Below are 13,320 nucleotides of genomic sequence, written 5' to 3' on the forward strand. Positions count from 1 at the left end.
TTTAGGTGCATGACCCTAGACAGCATTGTCCAAACTGTATGACCTTAAACTGTAGCGAAGGTCTAGTTGCACGACCTTAAACTATATGGTCCTAGTTGTATGACTTTAAACTGCATAACCACAGTCTAAGCTATATGACCTTAAACCATAGGGTACACCCTGGCCGTATGATGATAAACTGCTTTGCAAAGGTCCCGAAGGCATGACCTTAAACACGCCCTCACATATGCGCACACCCCCTTTACGTGCATCTTCATGCACATCTTCCCTAACCGTCCCATCCGTGTGTGCACCCCACCTTCACAATTCCCCAGTGAATCCATCTTCCTTCATTACCATTCATCAATCCCCAGTGAATCTCATCCATGCTCACGTAACGGCGAACCATCCCACCATCCATATTCGTCGTCAGCTAGTGGGTCACCACTTTCAATCTTCCATCCATACATCATCCATCTTTCACAGGTAGCCTCGTGTCATCTCCCCAAAGTGAGTCAAATCACCACCATACTCACTCCATGGCCTCTACAGACTGCCATCCATCCCCACTATGGTCTAGCTGTATGACCTTAAACTAAAGTGCATATTCTGGCTACATGACGATAAAAGGCCTCGCACAGGTCCCAAAGGCATGTCCTTAAACACACCTTCACCAAAAAAGAAAATAACAAGCATGGTGTAGACTTAGATACGGGAACGCCATGAGTAAAAATGACAGACGAGCATGGTCGCGAAGCAATGAGTAAAAGAGTTGCGTGAAAATAAAAAGCCAGGCATAGTGAAAGCCCCAAAAGGCGCCGTGAGAAAAATCAGATAAAAAAGGGTGGACATGGCCACAAGGTCACAGCATCAGCCAACACCCAATTGCCAAACAGGCAGAATTCTAGCTAACAAGGTCCACACAAAATCCTCAACTGTCAGGAGCCAATCACAGCACAAGATGGCTCACCCAGGAGTGAGAGCCTCACAAGATCTCTCAAACATGAAAATACAAACTAGTCCTTGAGGGTGAGGACGATGACCGAAAGATCCCTCCAAAATAAAAAAGAGTCCTTGAGGGTGAGGACGATGACCGAAAGATCCCTCAAAAATTAAAAAGAGTCCTTGAGGGTGAGGACGATGATCGAAAGATCTCTCCAAAATAAAAAAGAGTCCTTGAGCGTGAGGAAGATGACCGAACGATCCCTCCAAAATAAAAAAGAGTCCTTGACGGTGAGGACGATGACCGAAAGATCCCTCCAAAATAAAAAAGAGTCTTTGAGAGTGAGGAACATGATTGAAAGAGCCCTCCAAAATAAAAAATTGTCCTTGAGGGTGAGGACGATGGCCGAAAGATCCCACCAAAATAAAAAAGAATCTTAGAGGGTGAGGATGAAGACCGAAAGATCTCTCCAAAATAAAAATGAGTCTTGAGGGTGAGGGTGAGGATGATGACCAAAAGATAGCTCCAAAATAAAAAAGAGTCATTAAGGGTGAGGAAGACAAATAAAAGATTCCTCCAAGAACAAGAAGAGTCCTTGGGGGTGAGGTCGATGAATAAAAGATCCCTCAAAAAAAAAAAAGAGTCCCTAGGGTGAGGATGATGAACACAAGATCCCTCAAAAATGCAAAAAGGCCATCAGGGGTACTGTTCGATAGGGTGAGGATGGTAAATTCCAATCTCTCCATGTCGTAAACTAATCTGACCGGGTGAAGACGTTAAAAACTAACCCCTATGGTCCTGTGAGGGTGAGGACTGCGACAAGTTCCCTCAAAGCCTCTTCTCTCCCTAAAGTCTCCATGGATGGATCAGTACATTGTATCCAAACATCTGAGCATCCTAGTTGCAGGATTGCGTGAATATCCTCGGTGTTTATAGCTAGGAAGAAAAAAGAAATAAAGTCAGAGGAAATTTTTTGAATATTGGCCTTCTCGCTTCTCTCGAAGCACAACAATAGGAGGGTCATGCTATTTGAAGACATTTTTCAGTACCATGGTTCCCCGATGCGAAATAAAAGAGAGAAGCCAGTCAATAAAGCCTAACAAACAGTGGAAATTTCAACAGTCTCAGAATGGCCCCAGAATGGGTAGAAATATTTCTAAGCACTTCAAAAGGCCTCTTGCCAAGTTTCTTCGCAATCTGACTTGTCTAAGGTAGTACAGACAAAGAAACAATTTTGGAAAAATTAGCCTCTAGCACCCTAAAACGAACCCTTATAACTAGAACTATATTTTTGATGCGTCATATAATTATGGGACCATCACTATTAGATCCGGCATGTTTGACAACTTACAGAGGTCAAATTATAGCTTGAACGAACACTTCAGGAAGAAGCTATGAGCGGACGACTGAAATAAGAGAGGGCGCACACTATTCCCATGTGGCCACCTTGGAAGCATTCTCTATTAAAGGGACAGTCATGGACAATGAGTTGTGACGCTCATTTTTCATTTTTCCCTGGCCGGATCGTGCTCAAATTTTGTGAGCGTGTTCATCTCGTCAGACGAGCATTTCGAAATGTGGCACACCCCGTGATGACATCCAAACAGGAAGAAAAGATAGAGAGAAGTTGTTGATCCGTGAAGAAAGTTGTAGGACAATCAGCAGTGACATGCTTTCTCGAGCACCTATATCATGGCGCTCACGCATCGGATCGACATGAGACCAGTTCTAACGTGTGCGTAAGGTCTAGGGCTATCATTGGTTCAATCCTTGTACACAATGGATGGTCGGATTATGCGCACGAAGGCGTCGAATTGACTGTAATTTTCAGCCGCTGGAATTCAGATTCCAGCCTAAGTCCAAGATTGCCCAAAACTTCATTCGGGCACCAAATTGCATCCAGTTTGTCGCAACGTGATCGTGGTAACATGTTCAGTGTAATGCAGCGAAGAAGTCGAAGAAAAACATCGAGATGAAGACGCACTATAAATCAAAAGATTTTAAGATCCATTCAAATTTAAAGTTATGTGATCGTGTTAGTAAAATATGATTCATGGCTTAAAATTAATATGAAAATAATCGTAGCATCAAGCCTTACATGATGGCAATCATCTTTTGTTCATTCGGATGCCAGATCGTCAATCGATTGTCCGAGAAGAATCAAGAACATCCTAAGTTCTTAGCAGGGACTGCTTTGAAATTTCTCCAATTGTTATGCAGGGGCAAATCAGTCATTTAGCAACATATTTTCTTATTTTTTTTATTTTTGATAAATTGTAATTATCATCAATTAGAGTTATTTTTGGGTGATCTACCCACATTTCAACGCTAGTCTATAAATAGACATTACCTCTCATTGTAAAAGAACCGCTCTTTTGCGGACTCACAGAGACTCTTTCTATTAATAAAAATTCTCTTTCAAGAGCACGAGTTGGGTCACATTTCTTATTTGGAGAGAGATAGGAGAGAGAAAGTTCGTAATGGTACTCCTCCCACCTTCAAGGTATTTTCCCTCTCTTCCCTTCTTCTCTCTCTGGTTTTCTTTTCTCTCTTCTTCTCTCTCTCTCCTTCTGATTCCTCTTCATCTGAGTCTTTCTCAGAGGCCATGCGTGGTGGTGGTAGTGTCGTGCATGCCTTTTTCTTCCTTCCCCCACTGGTGACTTTACAAGTCGTGCATGGCGATGGCTGCTCCATGCGTGAGCCTCAGTCTCCTTCTCTTTGTTCTTCTCTTTCCCTCAACGTGGTTCGCGTCCAACGACGTGTATTGCCGACCGCGAACCATCTTTCTCTCTTCTCATGGGTTTTAAACGCCACTGCCCATCTTCGCCCATAGGGATCTCACCCTATTGCGTGCCTATTGCAGACGGTGATGCTTATTGCTGCCCGTGAAGGGTCGCGGCAACGCTTATCGCCGTCCGCAAGCTTCTTTCACGTGCTCTGTACCTATCGTCGTCTGCAAGCTTCTTTCGCCCGCTCTGTACCTATTGATGTCAGCAAGCTTCTATCGCGAGCTTTGTATCTATCGCCGTCTGCGAGCTTCTCTTGCCCTCTGTGCCTATCGCCCCCCGCGAAAGGGTCGTAGTGATACCTATCGCTGTCCGCAAGCTTCTTTTGCATGCCCTTGCCTATCGCAGACGACGATACTTCTCATTGCCCACAAGGGTCGTGCTGCCTTTTCATGTTGCTAACGGTGATTGCTAACATCGTCTGCAGTTCATTCCTCGCCCTTTCCCTGCGAGCAACAATGTCTAGCGCCATCTAGGGGGCTACGACACTGTTACTCCACGACTGTAGGTGGCGAGGCCTAACGACACTAGTACCTTCCTACTTTGTCGTTTTGCATCTTCTCTTCGTCCTCTTTTCTCCTCTTCTATTTTCTTCTCTCTTGACTAAAGGACAAACTCAGTCTGGCACTGCCATAGTGGTCTGGTTGTTGAGCAGTATTATCGTTGTGCTGGTCTTGAGCACCATGCCCATCTTGCTTTCACACTAGATTAGGACAGTCATATCAACCTTAGTTTCGAGTAGTATTTTCGTCATGCCGATCTGAGTTACTGACCCCATCTTGCTTCCACTTCGAGTCGGTCACTGTCTCGTCCCCTTGTCAAGTCCTCTTCTCTCTTCTCTCTATATTCAAACGCTCTTCTTCATCACCCTAACTTCTCATCTTCTCTGCCATATGAATGTGCAATGCCCTAAGACAAGGTTGGTCCCTCGGCCCACTTGTCTTACAAATTACCCATGATAGCGTTGTGCAGAAAACAAGGATATTGCAGGTCAAGGGAGGTGATTTTGAACCAGCTAAAACAGCTGGGGGGCTTTCCGTCGTGATCAAAGAGGGCGCCCTCGCGAGTCAGCTCAAGTAAGTCAATGACCCAGGTGAGGCTTGTCCCCACCTCACGTTTAAAATTTCTCTCTCACTAATTGGGCACCAGGCCTTATTTTGTGAACAAGGTTCCAAAGATAACGATCTCAGTTCCCGAGTCTTCCGAGCCCGAGACACGTGTCACCCGATCACCTAGATCAAGGGAAGCGAGATCGAGGCATCCAACTTGTTTTATGAACAAGGTTCCCGGGTCTCTGTTTGAAGATATTTTTCAGCACCAAGGTTCCCTGATGCAAAATAAAAGAGAGAAGCCGGCCAATAAAGCCTGATAAATAGTGGAAATTTTTATGGTCTTAGAATGACCTCAGAACTGGTGGAAATCTTCCTAAGCCCTTCAAAATACCACCTGTCATGTTTCGTCGCAATGTGACATGTTTAAGGAAGTGCAGACAAAGAAACAATTTCAGAAAAATCAGCCTCGAGCACCTTATAACTGACCCCCATAACTAGAACTATATTTTCTGTGCATAAACAATTGTGGAACATCTCCAATGGATCCAGCACAGTTGAAAACCTCTAGGAGTCAAATTTCATCTTGAAAGGACACTCCAGAAAGACGTTGTGGGCGAAAGATCGAAAATGATCGTAGCATCATGCCATACATGATGGCAATCATCTTTTGTTTATTCATACGTCGGATCGTCAATCAATCGTCTGAGAAGAATCAAGAACCTCACAAGTTCTCAGTAGGGAGTGTTTAAAAATTTCTCGAATTGTTAGACAAGGGCAAATCAATCATTTTGATAAATTGTAATTATCATCAATTAGGGTTAGTTTTGGGTGATCCACCCAAGTTTCAATCCTAGTCTTTAAATAGATGCTACCTCTCATTGTAAAAGAATGACCCTTTTGAGGACTCACAGTGACCCTTCCCATTAATAAAAATTCTCTTTCAAGAGCACGAGTTGGGCCACGTTTCTTCTTTGGAGAGAGAGGAGAGAGAAAGTTTAGAACTGTACCCCTCCCACCTTCAAGGTATTTTCCCTCTCTTCCCTTCTTCTCTCTCAAGTTTTCTTTTCTTTCTTCTTCTCTCTCTCCTTCTGCTTCCTCTTTGTCTAAGTCTTTCTCAAAGGCCATGCACGATGGTGGTAGTTTCGCGCATGTCTCTTTCTTACTACCCCCTCTGGTGACTTCGCAGGTCGTGCATGACGATGGTGGCCCCATGCGCGAGCCTCAGTCTCCTTCTCTTTGTTCGTCTCTTTTCCTCAACATGGTTCGTGCACGACGATGTGTATCGTCGACCGTGATCCATCTTTCTCTCCTCTCACAGGTTGCAGACGGCACTTGCCATCGCCGCTCACAGGGGTCTCACCCTATTGCGCGCCTATCACAAATGGTAACGCCTATTGCCACTCGCGAAAGGTCGCGGCAATGCTTATCGCCGTCCACAAGTTTCTTTCATGCGCTCTGTACCTATCACTGTCCGCAAGCTTTTTTCATGTGCTTTGTACCTATCGCCATCCACAAGCTTTTTTCACGCGCTCTATACCCATCATCATCTGTGGGCTTCTCCTACGCCCTATGCCTATCACAGACGGTGATGCTTATCATCGCCTGCGAAGGGTCGCAGCGATACTTATCGTCATTTGCAAGCTTCTTTTGAACACCCTTGCCTATTGCAGATGGTGATACCTCTCGCCGCCTGAGAAGGGTCGTGTTGCCTTCCCGTATTGCTGATGGTGATGGCTAACGCCATCTTCATTTCATTGCCCACCCTTTCATCGTAAGCAATAGTGTCAAGCACCATCCAAGGGCCACGACACTGTTGCTCCACGGCTGTAGGTGGTGATGCTTAATGCCGTCGGGACCTTCCTCCTTTGTCATATTGCATCTTCTCTTCGTCCTCTTTTCTCCTCTTTTATTCTCTTCTTGCTTGACTAAAGGATAGAATCAGTCCAGCACTGTCATAGCGGTCTGGTTGTCAAGTAGTATTGCCATCGTGCAGGTCTTGAGCATCATGCCTATCTTGCTGCCACACCAGCTTAAGACAGTTATATCGGCCTTAGTTTCTAGTAGTATTGTCGTCGTGCCGGTCTGAGTTACCATGCCTATCTTGCTTCCACTCCGAGTCTGTCACTGTACTAGTCTAGCTATCATGCTAGTCTCGTCCCCTTGTCAAGTCCTCTTCTCTTTTCTCTCTTTAGTCAAACCCTCTTCTTCATCACCCTAACTTCTCTTCCTCTCAGCCATATGAATGTGCATTGCCCTATGATAAGGGTAGGTCCCTCGGCCCACTTGTCTTTCAAATTAACCATGATAGCGCTGTATAGAAATCAAGGAGATTGCAGGTCAAGGGAAGCGATTTCGAACTTGCTAAAGCAGTTGGGGGGATTTCCATCGTGATTTAAGAGGGCGCCAGCATGAGTAAGCCCTAGTAAGTCACGGACCCAGGTGAGGTTGGTCTCCACCTCACGTTTAAAATTCCTCTCTTACTAATTGGGCACGTGCCCTTGTTTGTGAACAAGGCTCTCGAGAGAGCGATCTCAGGTCTTGGGTCTTCCGAATCCGAGACACGGTTCACCCGATCACCCAGATCCGGGGAGGCGAGATTGAGGTATCTGACCAGTGGTGTCTCCAGATTATCAAGGCAAATACTATAGCTGCAAGCTCGAAATCATAGGTTGGATAATTCTGCTCATATGGTTTCAACTGTGTGGAGGCATATGTAATGACCTTCCCTCACTGCATAAGTACACAACCGAGCTATTTGCGAGAGGCATCGTTGTAAACTACTAAGTCCTCATTTCCTTCAAGTATGGTCAATATCAAAGCCATTGTCAGCCTCTTCTTTAGTTCCTGAAAGCTCTTCTCACAATTATCTGACCACACAGACTTTATATCCTTCTGGGTCAGCCGAGTTAGAGGGAGCGCTATCTTAGAAAATCCTTCTACAAAGCTCTTGCAATATCCGGCTAGACCCCAGAAAACCACGGACCTCAGATATGTCGGTCGGTCTTCCCCACTTGCATACAACTTCAATCTTATAAGGGTCAGCTGTGACCCCCTCCTTAGAAACAATGTGCCCAAGAAATGCCACACTAGGAAGCCATAACTGACTCTTACTCAACTTAGCATACAACATTTTTGACCTAAGAGCCTGAAGAACTACTCTCAATTGCTGCTCATGCTCCTCTAGGCTCTTTGAATACACCAAAACATCATCAATAAAGACCACAACAAAATTGTCTAAAAAGAGTCTGAAAATCCTATTCATCAAGTCCATGAAAACAGTCAGGGCATTAGTCAATCCGAATGGCATCACCAAAAACTCATAGTGACCATATCGAGTTCTGAATGTGGTCTTGGGAACATCTCCCTCCTTGACATGCAACGGATGATAACCCATTAAGAGATCAATCTTAGAGAACACTTGGGCCCCTTGAAGCTGGTCAAAGAGGTCATCAATCCTAGGCAGAGGGTACTTGTTTTCCATTGTTACTTGATTCAACTACCTATAATCGATGCGAATCCTCATGGACCCATCCTTCTTCTTCACGAATAGGACCGGTGCACCTCAAGGGGACACACTAGGTCAGATGAATTCCTTCTCCAACAACTCTTGCAATTGCACTTTCAGCTCCTTTAATTCTATTGGGGCCATCCTATATGGGGCTTTAGAGATGAGAGTAGCACTAGGGACCACAACTATCTCGAACTCTATCTCCCTTACTGGATGTAAAGAGGATAACTCCTCGGGAAAAACCTCAAGGTATTCTCTTACCACTGGTATCTCTTTTAACTTAGTTTGGACATCCTGATTCTCTACCATATAGGCTAAATACCCAACACATCTTTTAGCCATACGATGATAAGCCCAAAGGGACGAAATAAAATGTAGAGGGGGAGCATCCTTGATATCAACAAAGCACAGTTCAGGTTGGGTAGGGGATCTAAAGTCACAGTCTTATCATAACAGTCAACAATGGCATGGTGTGTGGACAACCAATCCATGCCCAAAATAACATCAAAGTCCTGAAGATCTAAAAGTATCAAGTCTATGGGTAGGACAAAGCCCACAAGAAAAACCCCACACTGTTTGTACACCATATTAGATTCCATAGAAGCCCCCATAGGTGTGCACATTACTAAAGTACAGTCAAGGAGTGAAGGTTCAATATTTAGATGACATACAAAACGCGGCGCAACAAAAGAATGAGAGGAATCAGAGTCAATCAAAATTTTACCCTCTCTACCACAAGCAAATAACATACCACGGATCACTAAGGTACCTCCTGCTCCGTAAGTGCAAACACCCGACCTTGAGTCGTCCGTTTGTTCTTCGGCTTCATCACGGGGCAGTCCTTGATCAGGTGGCAAGGATTTCCATACTTAAAGCATGCCATAGTCTTTTGCTAGAACTAGGAAGTCGTATGACCAAACTTCCCACAAAAGCCACAGTGCACTGGCTGGTTTTACTTGACATCCCTCTGGAAGGTCTTTTGAGCCTTTATGTTTCCATCCTGAGTACGCCCTCTAAAATTTCTCCTAAGAGGCGGTCGAGTCTACCTCCCAAAATTCCCAGATGGTGGTGCTCTTACTCTCCCTTCTTTCCTCAACCGGAACTCCACACAATCCTTCTCAATCTTCAAAGCTAAGTCCACCAATGGGGAGAACACCTTAAGGTTGGTTGACATTACTCTCCCTCAAATATCTAGCTTGAGGTCCCTCTCAAATTTTCTCGCCTTACGTGCCTCTATGTTAATGATATGGGGTTCATACCGAGAGAGCTCTGTAAACTTGGCTGCATATTGTTCTACCGACAATCTCCATTGTTGCAGCTCAATAAACTCAACTTCTTTTCTCTCTCGAATAGAATCTGGGAAATACTTCTCATTAAATGCCACTAAGAAGTTCTCCCAGGTAACCGCAATCCCGGTCTCCACCCAGGGCTGTTTCACCGAACTCCACCAATGCTCGGTATCCCCTTCTAGCACAAATGTCCTCAATCTAACTTTTTGCTCATCAAAACAATGTAGAACCTCAAAGATATTCTCTACTTGCCTCCTCCATCTTTCAGCCTTTTCCTCTCTTCCATGTCCCTAGAATGCAAGAGGTGCAAGTCTCCTAAATCTCTCAATCAGTTCACTATCTGTCTGGTCTAGGGTAGGGGAAGCCAGGGCCGGCATACAATCCTTCATAACTTGAGTCATGGCCCCGAGCGTCCTAATGAATTCCTTGAAAGCCAATGTGTTCCCATTACTCGAGCTCGAATTGTTGGCACGAGTCCTCAGCATCTTGACCTAAAATATGAACACCCAGATGCTAGTTACTGACCTATCCCAAAACCACTCTAAGAACACTTCTATTATTCTCTAGTCCAAGAATCTTATCCTGGCTGCTATGATACCATAACTGTCATGACCCCATCCCCTACCACACACCGAAGGACGATATGGTGTAGGATCGTGACCACATGTAGCGAATGCCACTTAGGTGGGAGTGCGCTCAATGCTTTGAAACTATGGAAATCAAAGCCAACCATAAAATAAAAACCAAACTAAAAAACAGGAAACATACAACCCACAAACATACTGGGCAATTCAAGTCCCAAAATTTCATAAGATAGATCCAAAATATTACAAGAGAGTTCAAGGCACCAAAGGCCCAACAACAATACATAGTTTCAAAGAAAAAATAACTAGATGGCCAAACTGCCATCTAACACATACAATCAAAACAAAGCTTTCTCAAGAAGTACGGGGATCCAACAGCTAGTCACGATCACCAGAATGCCCTTCCATAAACCCGGCAGCTATCGCTCTACATAGATGAAAGTTAAAGGTGTGAGTTATAAATCTCAGTAAGTAGACCGCGGTGCCATGCTTTCCTGCCTATCAATATCATCTCACAACAATGCTCAAGGTGCTATGTCATTCTTACAGAACATGTTTCGTGCATCATAATCATATCTATCAGTGTGTCGTGCATGATTCATAGTGAAGCAGCAACAAATCAGACCAATCATATATGATAGGAAGCATAGATAAATCAAATCATTCAACCATACAAATCTTAACAAATCAACATATGAAGGTAAGCATCAACAATTACTAACTAACTCACTCACATTCCAATCATATATGATAGGAAGCATAGATCAATCAATCATTCAACCATACAGATCTTAACAAATCAACATATGAAGGTAAGTATCAACAATTACTAACTAACTCACTCACAGACCAATCATATATGATAAGAAGTAGAGATCAATCAAATCATTCAACCATACAAATATTAGCAAATCAACATGTGAAGGTAAGCATCAACAATTGCTAACTAACTCACTCCGTAATTTGCCTACTCCCGAACTAGAAGCCCTATCCATCAGGCTAAGCCAATCCCATTGCTTAAGATTTCTACCATCACTCAGGAGGGAAAACAATGAAAAATGGGGGAATCCATTTCGTAATGTTTTCACACACACATACACACAGTCCCCAGTGCACTTTGGGGCTTTTAATAGGCAATGGCCTTGCAAGACACTACCCTTTATGCCACCTTGGCTAGGAGTGTTACACCTTCTGGGTGTCAATCACTATGAATGGGGGAGCAACCATCCAAACATCATCTACCCTGACTCCCATCCTATCATGGGGCAAGCTGGAGAGGTCACAAGTCAGGCAATGCAATACGCTCAAAACATGCAGATTAATCACATATCATAGTATGGTCATGCAATACGCTCAAAGCATGCCAATAAATCACATATCACAGTATGGTCATGCAATACGCTTAAAGCATGCCAATAAATCACATATCACAGTATGGTCATGCAATACGCTCAAAGCATGCCAATCAATCACATATCAAAGTATGGTCATGCAATACGCTCAAAGCATGCCAATAAATCACATAGCTGATCACACAAGTGTTTTCATATATCGCATGTCACATGTCACATAGCATATTTGAAAATCAAGTACACATGTCACCTCAGAAAATGTATCATAACATGTATTCATATCATAGCTGAGCACGTCTTACTACAAGCATTCATAACATAACAAAGCATATGTCATTATCATGCATTCATATCACAACAAAGCATGTATTACTACATGCATACACATCATAGTTGAGCATGTATTACTACATGCATTCCTATCATAACAGAGCATACTTCCATTTCATAATAGAATATGCCTCATTGTAATGCATTCATTTCACAACGAAGCATGCATTCATTCCATAAGCGAGTATGCTTCATTATCATGCCTTCATTTCATAATAGAGCATGTTTCATGCACACATATCATAACAGAGATAGGTTCATATGAAACAACAATATGTCCAAAGCATACTACATAGCATCAGACTCATTAGCTCAAAAGACATCTTCCGATGATTTTTTTGATTTGTCACAATGAACATGGTACACTTATAAAGGCATATCATGAGATAAAAATATCATTTGGACCTAAGACCACTTTTATAACAATCTAGGCTCATGAAAACATATCTTTCATGAAGGGGGTGACCCCAAATTTTGGGTTAAAGTTTGCCAAACTATTTTATGTTCTTGAAAGAAATTCTTGTTTTCATAGCAAAAAAACTAGGATAGTATACTCAGAGGAAAATAGGCATAACTTTCAAATCACAGGGAATTTAGTCATAATTCTACATCCATTTTCAAAGTATATTCGTTTATCTTTCATTTAGAAGTGTTTTGACCTTATTCTGATATATTTTAGTTAGTGAAAAGCTTCACACAAAACAAGAAACAGTTCTAGAAAGTTCTTGTTTTTACAACATAAAACCCAGTGTGACATCCTCATGGAACTTGGGTATAACTTTCAAACTATAGGATTTTATCATGATTCAAAAACTAGTTTCAAAATATACTCATTTAGCTATTATTTAAAAGTGGTTTCACCTTACTCTGATATGTTTTGGTCGTCAAAAAAACTCTACAAAAAAACACGTTAAATTCTTAGAATTTCATTTCACAAATCCGGCATGCTTCAACAAATGCTTAATAACTTTCAAACCAAAATAGGTATTGATAAGAGGTCTTTTCCATTTTAAAATATACCCAAAGGGATACTTGCTCACAAAATTTCATTATCTAAAGAGATATATAAGATACTCAAAGAGTTTCTCAAACTGGAGCCACAGCTCTAGAAAACACAGTAAACTCGAGCAGGATTTCAATAACATGCATCCACACCCATTTTCACACCCATAGTCATACTTAAATCTTATACTTTGATGACCTAAGCAAACATGCATCAATCCAAAGCATGAAAATACGAAAACCATATCTATTTACAGCACTAAATAAAACTCCGCAGTGCTCCACACAGATTTCACTCCACATGTCAAGCTCTAAAGGATGGATTCAAACTCAAAGGCTCAAGGCTGGGAAAGTTCTCAAAGCTCAAGGTCTTAAGGAAAGAGGGGGAGAACATGGGTGAGAGAAGCAGGGAGTAGAGAGAGAGAGAAAACCCAATGGATGGGTGTGAAGAGGGTATATATAAGCAAAAAGGGGTGGCAACATGCCAATGCCACA

The sequence above is a fragment of the Amborella trichopoda genome, chromosome 5, assembly GCF_054954075.1.
Source record: "Amborella trichopoda isolate Santa Cruz 75 chromosome 5, AtrichopodaSantaCruz75HAP2 v2.0, whole genome shotgun sequence".
NCBI classification, from domain to species: domain Eukaryota; kingdom Viridiplantae; phylum Streptophyta; class Magnoliopsida; order Amborellales; family Amborellaceae; genus Amborella; species Amborella trichopoda.